The sequence below is a fragment of the Ambystoma mexicanum genome, chromosome 7q (assembly GCF_040938575.1).
Source record: "Ambystoma mexicanum isolate Mex_15411 chromosome 7q, UKY_AmexF1_1, whole genome shotgun sequence".
NCBI lineage: Eukaryota > Metazoa > Chordata > Amphibia > Caudata > Ambystomatidae > Ambystoma > Ambystoma mexicanum.
The window spans coordinates 80,462,963-80,477,042 of record NC_090941.1 but is presented as its reverse complement, the minus strand read 5'-3'; positions in this window follow the sequence as shown (position 1 = coordinate 80,477,042).

Here is a 14,080-nt window from a genome sequence, read left to right as displayed (position 1 = left end):
GATCTTACTAGGCCCAGTGACCTTGAGAACACACAACTGCATGGGAGAGGGGTAGGGGAAAAGTGCATGGGAGGGGGTAGAAGTGGAAAGTGCGAAGCAGAGGAGAAACAGATAAATAACAATAAATAAATAATAAAGGCAACAAACAGTTTTATTGCAGCCATCAATTTGCAAGTGCTAAGTTTAAGGCAGCAGACAGGGTAGGACTGATAAGTGCAGGAAGAAAAAAGGGGTGTCTGTATGGGTACAGATACAGACCCCAGCGCAAGGGGCAGTGCGGGAGGGTGGCAGGGTGAGCAGGTACCTGGGCACGGAGGAGAGAGGGTGGCCAGGTTCACGGCACCAAGAGAGAACAGATCAGCGGGGGAGAGGGGGCGCGAAGGCAGAAGAAAAGAGGAAGGTCTTGAGGTGCTTCCGGAACTGGAGATGGTTCTCCTCAAATTTTAGAGTGGCAGGGAGGCTGTTCCAGAGGCAGGCCCCAGCCGAAGACAGAGATCTATCCCCAGCCTGTTTCTTTGAAAAACGACTGACCCTGAGAGAGTTGGACATAGAGGAGTGAAGAGCTTGAGAGGGGAGGTATTTGCGGAGGTATAGCTGAAGGTATTTTGGACCCAGGCCCCAGAAAGCCTTGTGGACAATTCAGAGGGTTTTGAATTTAATCCTTGCATCCACTGGGAGCCAATGAGATTTCAGTGCTGGAGAGATACGATCCCAGGGCTTGAGGCCAAGGACAAGCTCGCAGTCCTGTTCTGGATTAGTTGCAGAGTGCAGAGAGTAGAGGCAGGTAGATTTAGAAAGAGGCTGTTACAATAGTCCAAGCTAGAGAGAACCACAGCTTGGGATACTATGAGCTTCTGGGGGAAGGGGAGGAAAGGCAGAGTACCACTGAGGAGGTGCAGTCAGACATTTGACTTTTTAGAGACCTCAGAGATATGGCTGGAGAAGGAAAGGGTGGAGTCAAAGATTACCCTGAGGTTTCTCAGCCTCGCAGGTGGGGGCAGGAGGAGGGCCAAGGGAGGCCGGCCAGAGAGTGAGGTGAAAGGATTCATGCACAACTCCATCCACGTATAAATCAATTTGGGTTATGGTTTTATGTTCAGTGTTAATGTGGCGTTAAACCCCCGTTCCAAGGAGTGGATTGTGGGGGTAAGGGCCCGCTGCCCAAGCTAACGGTGTGAGGTATTCAAGGGTCTTTAATGAGGTCATTACCCCCACATCCCTGACCTTGGAATGGGGCTTCTGGAAAATGAGGAACACGGGGTACCAAAGCGGTAACACGGGGGTGCTAACAAAAATGTATTTTCCTTCGTTCCACGGTACACGCGTGGCGTCCCATTGAATGAAGGAATATATTTTTCCAAGATGGCCACCATGGAAAGGGAAGCGGGGCTCGTACAGAGCACCTCTTCCCTTTTCATGGCAGCCTGCAATAGCAGAGAGGAAGGAGCGGCGGCGGAGGGTAGTGCCCCTGCCGCAGAAATAAGGTAAGTGGGGGTGGAAAGGGACAAACAGAAAAAATAACAGGACAGAGAGTGGGGGGAAGATGGCGGCAGGGGGAGTCAGCCATCAGGTGGGACGGATCACAGGCTTTCACCGGTGGTTCAAGCCCGTGTTCCTAGCTACCTGATTGGCTTGTCCCCCCATCAGGGTTCTAATGCAGCTGCAGCTTAGAATCTCATGTAAGAGGTCTGAACATTATGCCCGTTCCTTTTCCCGTACAATTCTATACTAGTCAGAGTCTTCTCCCCAGTGATAATGCAGTTGCTCTTCAGAAGCACATTTCCATTTGTCACTTCCCAAGAGTACTGAGATGAGTTACTTTGGTCCTAAGCAACAATGCTTGCAACTAATATAAATGTGTTGCCCACACCAGCAATGGATTGCTGCAGCTGCTAAAATATTCGTGAAAAAATAATTGTTAAACCAATATGTTTGCACCACGGGTACAATAAAATGAAATGAGCTACAGACTCCAAAATGATAGGGCAAATAGGGAACTATGTAAATCCATCAACCCCTTTGTGCCAACTCCTCAATGCGTTTTTTGTAAGTAGAGTGCCAACCCTAAAATATGCCAACATTTTTTTAGTGTATATGCAGTGCAAGTTAAATAACCCCCAATGTGACAATAGGACAATGCAATGCAATCTTACTTAGGGTTTGCTTAGATGGCTAACCTCCCTGGACTTCTTAAAGTGTGAGTGTAACAGGTTCTTGCCTTGGTAATTATCTTCCTTTGTATAACATCAGTTTTGGCATATCACTGGTGATCTTTGATTAAGTCCAGCTCTGTTTCAATATGATGAAGCCTGGCCAGAGGGCCAAGTACACCGTGATCCGAGGCCCTAACTCCCATGGAAAAAAAGTTCACGGTATGTCTCAAAAACAGAGAGGCATATGCTGTTCAGCCCTAAATTACAGGATCCCCCAGGGAACTTGAACATTTTTGCCCTGATTGCAGTGGATTTTTTAATCAGCTTTGCAAGATAAGCTTGAATATCAAATGTTCTGGTTAAAAGACTGCTTGACTATTGCACTAAACGGACATCCATAACATTGTTGGATGAGTTCTAAAAATATCAGAAACGTATTCCTGATTTAGCTGGCTACGAGCTGTAAACCTAGGGAACGAACGACAAAGGGGAACGTAAAATGTGTTCCAAAAATCATCTTACATTTATCTGCTTTTTCTCATCCCCAACGACTTGAGCCATACAATGCTAGTGCTCTTGCCAGTGCATTATAAAAGTGAACTATAATTTATGTTGAATATTTCTAAAAGTGTCAAAACAGTTTGCCCTTTGCCAGGTTCTAATTTGTCATGCTCAAATGACTAAACCTGCTCAAATATTTAGTAAACAAACCCCTCAGAAAAGTGACAGATGTTACTATTTGTAAAAGTGTTATCAATTATATTATATTATAGGGTGGCAGTCGCCGCCCTATAGTTAAGGTGAGTCGAAGACACATAGGAACGCCTCAAAATTCTATTGTTGACAACCTTTGATTCGAGTAATGGATTTGACCGAAATTTCGAAAGTGATTAAAAGTCTGCAGCACCCCATCAACTCTCCCAGATGGCAAAGTCTTGTAAAGATTTGTTGAATAATAAAAATGTTATTGAGCGTAAAATATTTGTTTTTTCAAAAATTGCGGCCTAATTCCCATTAATTTCCCCATAGACAAAAAAAAGTTTCCTTCAGGAACCACCTTTCACGGTTAAAAATTGAACTAAAAAATAAGTCTTTTTTTTATTTTATGCTAATGGTAATAATGTGGCTAGGGACTAGAACAGAGGATAACGGCTCGCCAGCCTAAGTTATTGGCCCAAGCAAAGCGATCGCGGATAATGAGTGCTCTGGAACGTTATACCCCGTTCTATTCCCTGCAATGGGGAATGAAGGCCGTTACCCCCCCAAGGTTGTCAAAGCAGTATTATGGGGTGCTAAAAAAAGGATATTTCGCACAAAGCCCGTCTTTCCTTTCCATGCAGCCTTCAGAAGGCAAAGAGAGAACCCTATGACCATATTAGCATGAGTACCTCTTTTTTCCCTTTCAAATATATTCCAATTTCAAAAAACGTTACCACATAGCCGGTCCCTGTTGGACATGGTCACTTTATCCCCATTGTTCGTCACTCATGGTCATGGTCAGTAGCCAGATTGTCCGGGTCATGACCTTGTGCCATGACCTGGACAATCGGGCCACTGCCCATGGCCACAGGCTATACTTCAGTCACCAAAGGTATATCATTATTTTTTGTACCTACATTATGACACTTGTCAAAAAATAAAACACAGACACATTTGCAAAACTATGCTTTTAAGTCCTTGCCAATGCTCCTTACATGAATTTGCTGTAAATCCGCCCGTATTTTATTTTTTCAAAAGGGTCAAAATGTACATACATACAATAGTCATATAACTTAGCCCCCACTTACCAAAATCCATTCAGACTTTGCACAAACATTCAAGGTTGGCTCTCTAGTCTTTCTGCAAAAATGTTGTCTACATTCCTTAAAAGGCAACAGTTATAAGCCATCTGAAAATGTTGAGAGCCCCCTCTAATTTAGCCCCCTCTTAAAAAAACTCGACCGAACTTTGCAAAAACATTTACATCTAGATCTAAAATCTTTTTGCAAACCTTTGTGCATTCATTAAATGGCACCACATTTATAAGCCTTTACAATATTTTGAGTCCCCCCTCTAATTGTGTTCCCTCTTGACAAAACAGCACACTTTCCAAAACCATTTGGAATCAGGTCTAGAATGAAATTCCAAAATTATATACAGTTTCATTGAGTGGCGCCAAAGTTATAAGCCATCCAAAAACTTCTCTTAACCAACCGTGTAATGCACAAATAAGCATAGATGCCCCCGAACATCTAGTATGTTTGCGGACATCACTGGACTGTTCCGGACTGTTAGCGGAAATCGGAGAAGAAACACGCCCATTTTTTGGCTTTTTACAGCCATATCTCATCCCATCCTCATCACCTCCCCAGAGATTGTTTGATAAGTTTAACAAGTGCAATGTTGTGTTGTATTTTTTAATTTGTTTTACTGCGATGTCCACGGATACAGGCACCTGTCCGCGAATCCAACATGGCAGGTGTTTCCAAAACTTCACGCTTTTCCCATTCCAATCAGTGGGTGAGCCTGATGTCCGCCGACCGAATAGGGAAGTGAGTCCGCGGACCGAACACAAATATCAAACATTTTTTTGTACCAACATTCTGGTTGTTTAAAAAAAAATACTGGACGAATTTACACCAAATATGCAAAAGCATGCTTTTGGGACTAAGCCACTGCTCCTGCTGCAAATTTGATGAAAATCCATCCAGCGGTTTGGGCTTTAGACGTGAGCACATTTCTTTTCCCATTGTGTCTATGGGAAAAACCACACATTTTGGGAACCCCCTAACCCTTTACCCACCCTTGTTAAAACCTCACGGAACTTCGCAGAATCAATCTGACGCAACCACATACTTTTTTTCAAAGTTCCATGAGGATTCGTTCAGGGGGAGCCAAGTTATAAGCCACCCAAATGGGTTGAGCAACTCAACCATAACTACAGGGTTGCTACCGCAGGCCCTGTAATATACTATAGTTCAGGTGAATCGGACTCCCATAGGAAACCCGAAAAAATTAATTGCTAATAACATTTGACTCATATGATGGATTTGGCCCAAAGTTTGGAGATAATTGACAATTAGGGATGCCCACCCACCTGCCCCCAGACTGCAAAGTTTGGGAAAGATTTGTAAAAAAAAGTTATTAAGAACTCCCCCCCACCCCTCACATCCACCCAAAAAGAAAAACAAAGATGCAGCCCAATTCCCATTCATTTTCCCAATGACAGCACCAGGTCTGAAATAACTTGGGAACGAAACGTTGATTGAAGGCTGTTTCATGGTTTGGGGGTAGTCTGTGCAGTAGTTTATTAAAAAATTTTGTTGGACAAGGAGGTGCCCCCTTCTCCCCAAGAAAATAGTTATATCTCCCATGGTGCATTGCTGGATCATGGATTTCAGAAATGAAAAAGCTACAATCTTTTTTTTTTCTTGATGCAAGAGTTAGCAGCAACTATAGTCTAGGGTTTCAGAAAATGAATCGGAGGGAAAAAGTCATTTGCAGTTCAAAAACATGCAAATGCCAAGTCTAGAGGTGGGGGCAAGAGGCCACCAAGTGAAACTTTGGAGTTGGAGGGGGTCTGAGGGCTGAGTTTGCAACAAAATCCTTTTCTGTAACCTTGGCTATAGCCATGAATAGCTGATATCTCAAAGCAAACTGTGTCAAAGAGTCACTGTGTATTGTGGGGTAACGGGAGAGGGCAGGGGAGGAGAGAAGGCCATCTGGTGTGTGGGTGGAGCTGAACAAATGAGGGGGGCATTTGGTGATGGCCTGTGGGGCAAATAAAAACACATTTCTCAGTCGTTTTTCTAATATTCATGGCTATCTGTAGTCCATACACTGGAAATAGGTATCCGGGACTCCATACAGTAACCAGGACCAACCCTGCTTAGTTTCAAAGAAAGGAAGGTGCCAGCACCCTCAGGGCATGTTGTCTAATAAATTAGCACAAGTTACAAGACTCTTTAGAGCAATATGACCTGAGAGGGCGGCCCCTTCTTTGCTCTGAAGCTAAGCAGCGTCTGTCCCAGTTACTGCACAGATGTGAGATAGCCCACAGTCCTGGATGCCGTGTGTTTTCTTGGTTTTAAATATCTCATAACCCACAGCATCCACATTTTTTCTTTTTTTAAACTGTGCTATTGTCAGTCCTTGAAAGTATTGCCCTTTATAGGTCATGCTCTCATGAGGCCCATGTGAACAAGAGCTTCTATCTCTGGCTAAGGAGCAGGAGAATTGCAAATCCAGGTTGCATGTGCGAGGCAAACTAGAATAACCTTTTGTATATATATATATATATATATATATATATATATATATATATATATATATATATATATATATATATATATATTATGCCACAATATGGTTTAAATATCTACTATGTTCCTGGTGCTCTATGAGAGCTCTGAGAGTGAGAGACCATTGTTTTGCCTTTTGCTGAATTGCATTCTGGTATTTGTAGTCTCCCAGTCATGATGGGGGGAATAATGCACAATTGCACACTTTTTGCCTAACATAGTTCTATAAGGATGTATGTATTTCAATGACACTATGGTATGTGTACCTTTCAAGTTATCTTTAGAAAAGCAGAGTGTTGTAGAAAGCCAGACATGCGGGTGAGGAGGGAAAATGATGAGCGGGAAAGTAAGTCATGAGTATTTGCCCAGGATATGGCAAGAGAGATTGAAATCCTGGACACTGGTGCAGTGATGTTCCCCTGATTGTGTCTGTTTTCGGGGAACTAGCAAAGGACACATGTGGGTGGACAGTGTAATCTTTTTCAGAGGGCGGACACAACCCCTTCAGTTGTTATGAGATTGTCAAGCTTCCTCAGGTATTTGAATACCAAGACTTTACCCAGGTTGTCATGGTCCCAGTGCAAACGCTTGCCCAGAAGACCACAAGCACTTCTTTCACATTGAGATTTTGTTTACCAGAGAATATTTCACAACAGAAGCTGGGTTTAAAAGGTGAGAACCTTTTATACTTTGCCAGCATATCTATTGGAACATTTCCTCTCTTTTGTTATTGTTGTGGTGTTCATAACTTTTTTGAAAAGTCCAATACTATTTTGTCTTGCACACTTTCTTCTAAGGGGAAGGTCAATTGAACTACATTTGTGTTGGGGTAATTTCTCCCAAGGTATACCAGAGGTCTGTGATTCTGCCTGACTCCCAAGGGCCACAAAGTCCTTCCCCAGAATAAACAGAGGACTCAGGGATCATACAAGACAACTGGAATTCTCCATTACTTCTCAGCTCTCCATGGTGTGCAGTCCATTTTTGTACCAGTATGGCATCATCAACTGGGGCCTTCCCCGAAAAAAATACAAACACAGAGGATTGGGTATCTAGAGTACTATTACCTATAGGGGTACCCTATCAAGGTTATTCTACTGGTCCTTGCATGTCGGGAGGTTGGTCTGTCCTGTCCGCAAGAACTAGCTATTACATTTTTGCAGGGTAATGGGCTCACCATTGGTTCCCACCCCTTGCCATCCACCCCTGGCTTTCTAAGCTGTGATTGGTTAGGGCACATCTCCCCAGGCCTGGGACTCGATCCGGTTCACAGCCCTCTGTGCACCTTTTCAAGGTGATGTGAACAATTATGTATCTTCATTGTAATTTGTGTGTACCACCTTTGCCTATGAGAATGCGCTCCTTATGTTGCAAAATTTGTTGCCATCTGCGTCTGACTTGCTGGGATCGGCTCATCTTTCACACCATGGGTGAATGTCCATCGTCTCGTTTGGTCGTACCACATGCTTGGAGACCACAAAATTGAGTTATTCAGCTTGGATTTATGAGGATTTATTCTGTTTCTCTGCAGCTGGTCCCCTTGTCATCTGAAGATTGGAATGTGTCCACATATCTCTGACCTTGACTGTGAGCCTGCTTCATGATCTGTGCAGCCTGACTCAGTATTCCACTTCTCACCACTCTGTGGCTTTTAGGCCTTCTGACACACATGGTCCTATCAGGTTCCATATATATCCCTATAGGGTTGTTTGCGTTAAGCATCTGCAAACTTGCTCAGGATCTCTTGTGCCTTGCAGTTCTGCGTTAAAGCATTTGGCAAATGGAAAAATAATAAAAGCATTGACAGTATGTATATGCATGTCTTCTAGCTATAGAACTGTGTAAGCATGTTCTTCGTGTATGCGAATGTGTGTTTGTGTAATGCAGTGTAGGACTGTGAATATGCTTCATGACTAACGTTGCTATGTTGTAATGTCACTAATGACGTCACCATCGTGGCTTCTTGTTGCTTAGTCGAGACTGTCCATATAGGTGTTTCTGTCCATGATCTCTGTTTCTTCTCCCATACCTGTGATGAGATGTATTGGATTAGGTCTGTATGGCTGACTGAGAGGATACCTTTCTGTTTACTTGTCATTCATTGGTGCACTCGGGATTAGTCCGAAATAGGATGGGTGGCTGGAAGCATTTCTAGCTCATCGTCTTACTGTGAATGTGGGGGTGAGGAGGGGCATTCTTGGGACCCTCTCTTCATTTGTATATTTTACTTTAAGATATATGTTGACTGGCTCTGCATATATTCATAGGTGCCAGCTTTTGATTTATTTTCGCTAAGGGGGGAAAAGTACCTCGGTATATGTTATTCTTACGGACAGTCATTTTTTTCCCTTTTCCATGCTGCTTAAAAGTGGTTAGTTGGGGTTGTGTGATGTATCACAACAGTCACAAAGAGACCGGCCATAAAACAAGGGACTCGTAGCGTGCTGCTTAACCAGAGTGTGATCCTTGGCAAATAATGTAATCTCATTATGCTTTGCCTAACAAAATTGCGAGTTCTCAAAGCCTATCATTTTGTTTACATAACTATATTACTGCCAAAACAGGTCAAAAATAGTCTGTGATTAATGAAGGTCTTTCAGCGATGGCTTGCAATTGTTTTAAAATATAAAGACATGGCTAGTGGTCTGGTAGTGTTTTAAAATGGACAGTTTGCATGGCTGAAGGCTGTGGTCTGGTAGTCTTCTAAAATGGACAGTGAGCTCGGCAGAAGGCCATGGCTAGTGGTCTGGTAGTGATTTAAAAAATACAGTGGTCACGGCTGAAGGCCGTGCCCACTGGCCATGGCCGATGCCAATGGCTTGAGGACTGGTAGTGTTCTGAAATATATAGTCGGCACGGCCAAAGGCCATGGCCTTTGGAATTGAAAAAACCTGTGGTGTAACAAAACCTTTGAAATTCAAGGAAAATACTTTTGTTGCACGGATGTTAAGATGAGCAATACATTGTAAAAAACCTTTGACATTTAAGGAAAAAATTTTAGTTTCAGGGATGTTAAGGTGAGAATTTAATGTAACAAAACCCCTGAAATTCAGTTAAAGCTACCTTAACTTTGTGTCCCCTGTTGAGCAGCCTATGAGCAGAATGATGACATCACAGTTGAAATCCCTGATGACATCGCTGGTGACATCAGTTCTCCACTCACCAGCAAACCCGAGTTTTCTACCGGTTTATGGATGGTGATTCAATTGCAGACCCTGACCTTGGAGAGGTGGTGCTCTCTCTATGCTTGACTCTATGCATCTCACCATGATGACGCTGCACCCTGCTTCTTCCCCTGCTATGGGACTCCATTTTTGTCTATTGACATTTAACTCTCCTACTTCTTTTAATCTCGCTCTGGGTCCCACATACACAATGTTATCTTTTATTTGGGTGTCTTTCATCCCGGTTTGGTTTGGCAGACCTACTGGACATTTATGCTCCTTTCCTCTTAGACTGCCATCACTTTCTGTTTCTGCTTGGCCTTCTGAGTTGCCAGTTCACTTTTGAAGAGGAGGTGGAAAATGCATTTCTCACTTTCATGAAAATGCTTGTAAAAAGAAACATTTTGAAACACAGAGAATTCTAATTGTTTGCTGCTTCATGTGAGCAGGTGATGAATGCTGCAATGCTTGGCATTTGCTAGAGTGGTTAAAAAGAGAATATGCTCTTGAAGAAGCTTATTAAAGGGTAAGTAGCAGGAACCCTATATACATATATTTATACATTTGTAAAAGAGTTGAAGAGAACATTTTTTTAAATGTACTATGTTTTGTTACGGGCAGATATTGTTGAATCTGGAAATAGAAATCTTGGACACTTGCACAGTAGTTTTTGATTCAGATGCCTTTCGTTATCAGGAGATATGTACTCTGAAAGTTCAAGTGTACATCTGAAGTGTTGAACTGAGATGACAGGGTTAGGAGTAGAGGTTTTGGATGTGATTGGTGGATGGATGCGTGACTGTCTGAAAGCAGCCAATGAGTGAGTGTTGAGAACATGAAAATGGAAAGGGTAGAAGGGCTGCCCCTGTGCTACGGGGTCTGCGGACACAACAGTAGTCCATGGACACCACGGCAGTCCACGGATGGCGCATGACACTTCGGGTCTTTTGAGGATGACTGGCATGGAAAGGGGACTGTGGGGATTAGCCAATCAGATTTTCTGGATGTGGTGTACAGGAAGAGTGACTAGCAGGAGTTGGGTTTTCAGGAGTTGTGAGAGCACTGAAAATGGCTATTGCTATGTGTTTTAGAAGGCAGACTGTGTGGATTTTGGGGGACTCGTCAACTCAGTGATTGAAGGTATATGCTGGAAATCATGCCATCTTCAGAAGTATTGGATTGACAGAAGTGGAAGTTTTGTGGCATGTAGTTTGTGGCTTAAACTCGACAAGAGTGTTTTCATTCTATGAGAGTATGGCTTAATGTCCAGACATTGTAATTGTGCATTGCAGAGGGGACCGTTTTGGGGTTTGTGACTCTAGTGTATTTGAGATGTCCGCAAACATGGAGATGTCCAACACACTTTTTCAGTCCACAAATGGAAGAATCATAGCAGCATGTCTATAAAGCAGTATCTGCTTTTTTATGCTGCAGGAATATCATCTTTGGAAAATGACAATATAAGGTCTGATGGTGTGAATTTATTTTGTCAAGATGGATTTCATTTCACAGATGTCGGAAATGCAATTTTCCTTTACAATGTTAGGAAGCATTGAAAAAGATCCTGTAAGAAAATTGTAAGTGAAGATGTAGAGTATACAGAACTACTGTACATAAAAGCAAACAAAAGGGTAACAAATGTGTTTGTTAACAAACCTCCCCAAAAAAGGTTAATTTCAGAGCTACCACTAAAGATGAAATAACTTAAATTGTTTTTAATTTCCCCCCTGACCCTTGTGAGCGGCTGTGACGTTCGCAGACACCGCATAGTCCGCTGAAGGCACGTGCCACATCCAGGTCTTGTAAGGATGCCTGGGATGGAAAGGGGACTGGGGAGACTCCGTACAGTCATGGTATCCGTGCACATCGAGGGATCAGCCAATCAGGTTGTAAGAGGACTGACAGTGGCCATGGCAATGTTTTTCAATAGACAGAGTGTGTGGATTTTGGGGGACTCTTTGGTCCATTGGTTGAAGGTGTATGCTGAACATTGTGGAATAGATGAAAATCTTGGATTCCCTGAATTGGAAGTGTTCTGGTATGGAGTGTGAGTCATGAAGTGGGTTGACTTGCTCCCATTTTGTGCAAATGTGGTTGAATTGAAGCATCCGGACATTATTATTGTTCAGTGTGGAGGGAACAGTGTGGGGTACGTGACTAGAATTTCATTGCAGTTTGCAATGAAGGAGACTTTGGGAAAGTTGCAGGAAATGTTCCCTAATTTGAAAATTATTTTTTCACGCATTGCCCAGAGACATATGTGGATACGCTTGAGTTTATTTGGTCCGTCAATAAAGCTGTGTGTGTGTGTGCTTTTCTGATGTTGGCATGACATTGTTTCACAATGAGAACATTAAATGTGATCTTTGCAACATTTTTCTGAGAGATGGAGTCCATCTAACTGATGTGGGTAATCAGATTTTGTGGAAAACATTCAAAATTAAATTATTAAATTCAGTAAAATATTTCTTAGTTCAGTTTGTAAAACCAAAAACTAAATAGAAAAGACAAAATCAAAAAAGGTATTTTAAGAGACACCATTCTTTAACGTGAAACAATTAAAATTATTTAAATTGTCCCACCACACGCCTGGAACATTTTAGATATCTGCAGACTACTGCACTGTCCATGGACAATGCAGGCTGCACAGGGGCATGTGACGTTGTTTTTTTCACTTCTATTTTTAACGGTGAAAGGTGGGTTCTAAAGGAACCTTCTTCTTTGTGTTTTTTTTGGTCTTGTGCTTTTATTTCAAGAGAGGCAAGGTAGGGAAGGGAGGGAAGGGGCACTACCCGCAGGGATGAAGGGGAAGGTGGACATTGAAAGCGGGCCTTACATTTAACGTGAGGGGTAGTGTTTCTTGTGTTCTTTGAACGCAGTCGCGAAAGCACTCCAGAACTGCTCCCCCTTAGAGATTGGTGCTTCACAGTACAAACATAGCACTGTGACCCTTGAAAGGTAAGGGTCAACAGGGTTCTGTATGGCCTGTGAAGCTGCTGCTGGGATCCTCTACCCCAAAGGAGTACACTTTGTGGTAACAGGAGCAGATGAAGATGATGGGCTGGAGAAAGTCAACCTGCTTTTACCTGAGAAAGTTATTGCATTTCTCAGAGCAGTCAGGTGGTTAGTTTTGGTGTGGCACCTCATGGAATTTGTACCTTAGGAATACAAGCCAGGTTTCCCACAACTGAGTATAACTTTGTAATCAGTGCATCGAACCTTGCTTGCACAAGCCTTTGTGACATTACCAACAGTAGTAAAGAATTGCCACACCCAAGACTCACTCCAAGTACTGGTGATAGGGACTTCCTCATCCTCTTCTTCCTCTTGATCCTCATCTGTATCTCCATGCCTGCTCCCCTGTCCAGGCCCTCCAGGTTTTTGAGGTGGTGGTGGGGGTGGCTGGGAAGGAGGGACAGCCATAACAGATGCCATGATGGTCTCCAAGAAGTTCTGCAAAACAGATCTGCTAAGCAGGTGCTCACTCCTGGATAGCCAGATTGAGAATGAGGAAAGTTAATGGCGGGGTCCCTTTGGAGAAACCGTCTGTGGACAGTCATGCTGTTCGCGGAAATACCGAGCCGCAAAAAGGCCTTGAAAAGTTGTAAAAAGTTGCCAGATCACCCAAGAATGCGTCTGGAAGCTTTGGATGGGTAAAGTGTCTGCTTGAAACACCCTAGATTGCCTGGAAAAGCACTTTTAAACTGTCCATGGCCATGGGCACTGTTCACAGACATCGCCATCACGGGTGCACTCACATGACGTTCGTGGCTCTGACGGCCGTTCGAGGACACCCATCGGGTAGGAATCACATGGCGCATTCACTGGGTGTCTGCAGAACAGGCGCAGTGTCCGCTGACCAATTAAAAGTAGATCATGCAAAACCAAAAGTCCGGACATTGCGCCTGCCCGGGGGCACCTCCATTTTGAGTGTGGAAATCCTGGACAGTCATAGTGTCCAAGGACTCATAATTGGGTTTTCAAAAAACTGTATACAACACAAAACATTTACAGTATAAAAATATATTTATTCAAGAAAGGGTTGGGGTATCAGAATGGGAAACCTAAATGGGAGAATTAGGAACTTTTGTACAATAATCATGAGGGGAAGAAGGGAGTGAGGTTTCATTAAAGCGTCTTTGATTAAAATGTTCAGAATTTGATGGGGAAAAGGGGAACAGGTGCAAGAAGGACAGTAATAGGGAACACTTTTAATGACATGATTTTCACATATTGTAACAGGCCTCTTATCAATTGAAATTCCCACAGCCACAGGCGTAAAAAAAGGCTGTCTAATCGCCCCTTTTTTTAGCTGACCTCAAGCAGCCCCAGGTCTAAGTTAGATTTTTCCCACCAACCACAGGCGGTGTCTGCCTAAATCGACTACTGTACAGCGATGATCTGGTCATAATAGACCAAACTCCAGTGTGTCTCCATCGACAGTTGGATGGCCTCCATAAATACATTGATTAACATGATCTGG